Source organism: Silene latifolia, chromosome Y (assembly GCF_048544455.1).
Source record: "Silene latifolia isolate original U9 population chromosome Y, ASM4854445v1, whole genome shotgun sequence".
In the NCBI taxonomy this organism is placed as follows: Eukaryota; Viridiplantae; Streptophyta; class Magnoliopsida; order Caryophyllales; family Caryophyllaceae; genus Silene; species Silene latifolia.
In genome coordinates, this window is record NC_133538.1 from 277566412 (window position 1) to 277569563 (window position 3152).

Genomic DNA, 3152 nt, shown 5'->3' on the forward strand with positions numbered 1-3152 from the left:
ATGCTTTCATTATTGCAAAAACTCAGTTTTTAGATCTAGCTTGGCAGACGGAAACCTTCGATTTCGATACTTTGTTCTTGAATTCAGTTAGTAAGTTTTTATGCAATTCCCCTCTTCTTTTAATTCTTGTTGTTTCAATTCTTGCCTCATCAATTAAATTCCAGAAATTCATCATCTTGTTCTTTGTCTTTTATTTAAACTCAATCATGTCCATCTTGTTCTTTGTTTTGAATTTAACAATTGTTTCAGTTCTAGTCATGCGTAGCTAATTTCTTTGATTGGGAATTAGGTGAGCCATGGCATAAGTTAGGATTGTTTTGTGGTATGAATTCTTCCGTATTGGTCTTGTTGTCTTTTGATAAATCTCTTTACTAGATTGAAAGATTAGTAATTTGAATTATCGTTAGATTGGAATTTCTCTTGAGTGAAAGCTTTGAGAAATTCCGGAGAATTAAGACCGCAAGGTTAATTTGAGCACAGATCGAAAGGCTTGCTTAAACCCCCTGAGACCGTATTTTAGGAGTTCCGCTACCTTATTGTCCTGACCATTGCCGTGGTGAACCGAATTTCCCGATCCTCTTTTTATCTTGTTGAGAAATTTCATTTAGCATTTAGTCAATTTAGTCAACCAATCTCAAAACCCCCCAATTAATTGTTACTTTATTAGACTGAAAAATAGCAAACAAAATCAACCTTGTCTCTCTGTGGTTCGACCCTTACTATCACTAGCTATAGTTTTAGTTTGGAATTATAAATTTAATTTTGATACAAAACGACGGTATCACTAGGATTTCTGGCTTGGAGGAGAAATTAGATAAAGTTAGCCGTGAGCTGCACACATCCAGGGGTAATGAGGTAGTACTTCAATCTCAGCTGGGGTCAGCTAGAGAGGCATCCAGGGCTGCTTTGGTTTGTGAGGTGGCTGCAAAAAACGCTGAGAAAGTTGTCGGGCAAGAGTTGGAGGTCGCAAGGAAGAGTCAAGACTGTCAAGGAAGAGTCAAGTGCGAGAAGAAGCAGCAATGCAGGATCAGCTGAGGAAAAATGAAGAGCTTTGTGCTAAAAAGGAGCTAGTGGAGGCGCGGCTTGCTGATGCTGCTCAGTACTTTTTTGGGAAAGGCCGGGTTGATGCTATGAGGGATCCGGAATCTGACCGGGCTAATTGGGATCCGGATCGGGATGAGACAACTCTGGACACCCAGTATCCTGATTTGGCCAATATGGGTCAAGAAGAAGAAGTGGATTCTCCTCCTTCCAAGGAGAAATCTGGTGATCAGGAAATGGTGGATGGTTGTGAGTCGGTCACTGGTTCGAAGCCTGCTTAGATTTGGGTTTTTGCTATTCGTTTTGGCCCATCTAGAAGGGATGTTCCTGGAATGAATAATTATTAAGTATGTGGTAGGGCTGGAGTTTTTTGAGTGATTATTTTATTTTGGAATAAATATTTGGTCTTTTAGTGGTTTCTTTTTGTGTTTTGATGAAGTATACTTATAGTGTTGGATGTGTACTGGATCTGGCCAGTTATTCTACTAGATCGGGCCAGTCTTTTTTGTGCTGGATCTGGCCAGTTCTTGTGTCATGGGTGGGGTTATTGCCTGTCTGGAGGGCTTATGTCCCCTGCCTGTCTGGAGGGCTTATGACCCATCTATGTCACACAAGCCAGGAAAAGTTTTTCCAGGTTTGAGCTTAATATTTTAAGGCCTGATTTTGCAACTGAAACTTGGATATCAGTGGGGTGGCCCCCAATCTTTAAAATTTGTTTTAAGTAAAGTACAGTATGTAAAACAAATATTGAAGATTCTACTCGGTAAAGGGAAATACGAGAATATTTACAAGTACTTGGGCACATAATGGAAGAAATTATATAAGGCATTTATTCATATAATGGCAAATATCATTGTTTTAGCAGGATTTTCCCTGAAAGGATCCGGCTTGATTATTGAGTAATTAGGGTATCTATTTCAATAAGTTTAGAATAATAATATGAGTAAATAACAAGGAAGAATTAAGTATAAAGAATATCGCTTGTATTACTTTGATAAGATGAGTACAAACTCGTGTATATAACTGAATATTCATGAAAGAGTGAGAGATAAATTGTAAATAACTGATGAATCATGAATGTCCTTATAATTGTTAGATTATGCTATTTATATTTCTACAGATGCTAACGTTACATTCAACCTCAATGTTCCCCTTGATTGTTGGAGTTGTTAGCTGGAAAATAGGGCACCTTGTGGTTCCAGGCATCTGAGGTATGGTCCTGCCTGCGATTTCTTAAAAAGCACGTTGTTAATAATAGTATATGAAGCAGCTTTGATTTTGAGTGCCCTAGCATCTTGCTTATTCAGGGGGAGGATTCCTTGTTATAGCCAATCATAGTAAGGTTTTGTCCATGAATTGGCAACATATATTGGGAAACTTTCATCTTGTTTGTTTATTGCAGGTTCTAATAAATGTACGATGGGTATTTTGTCAAAGTCAGGGGGACTGAAGTTGGATCCTAGGCCGGCTAGGGCATCGGCCTGGGTATTCAAGTCCCTAGGAATTTGATCAATATTAAAATTGCGGAATTTTGATTTTAAATTTTGGACAACTTCCAAATAAAACATCATTTTTGAGTCTTTTGCAGTATATATTCCATTTACTTGGTTTGAAATAAAGAGGGAATCAGTACGTACCTTTAGGTTTTGTACACCAAGGTCAATACATACCTTTAATCCGGCTATTAGGGCTTCATATTCTGCCTCATTGTTGGTGGCTTCAAATGAACAGCTTATAGCTTGTACTATCTTATCCCCCTGTGGCGATTTTAGTACTACCCCTAGGCTTGTGCCCCTCATGTTGGCTGCACCATCGACAAATAGGGTCCATTCTAGGTCTGTTTGGTCATTGGTCAATCTATTTACTTCTTTTATTAGATCGGGTTCTAGGGCTGGACTAAAATCAGCCACAAAGTCTGCTAGTGCTTGTGACTTAATTGCTATCCTCGGTTCAAATGTTATGTTGTATGTGCTTAGCTACACTGACCATTTGCACATTCGTCCGGACAATTCTGGTTTCCTAAGTACAGACTTGATAGGAAGATTGGTTCTGACTATTATAGGGTGGCTTTCAAAGTATGGTCTTAATTTTGTGCAACTCATAATTAAAGC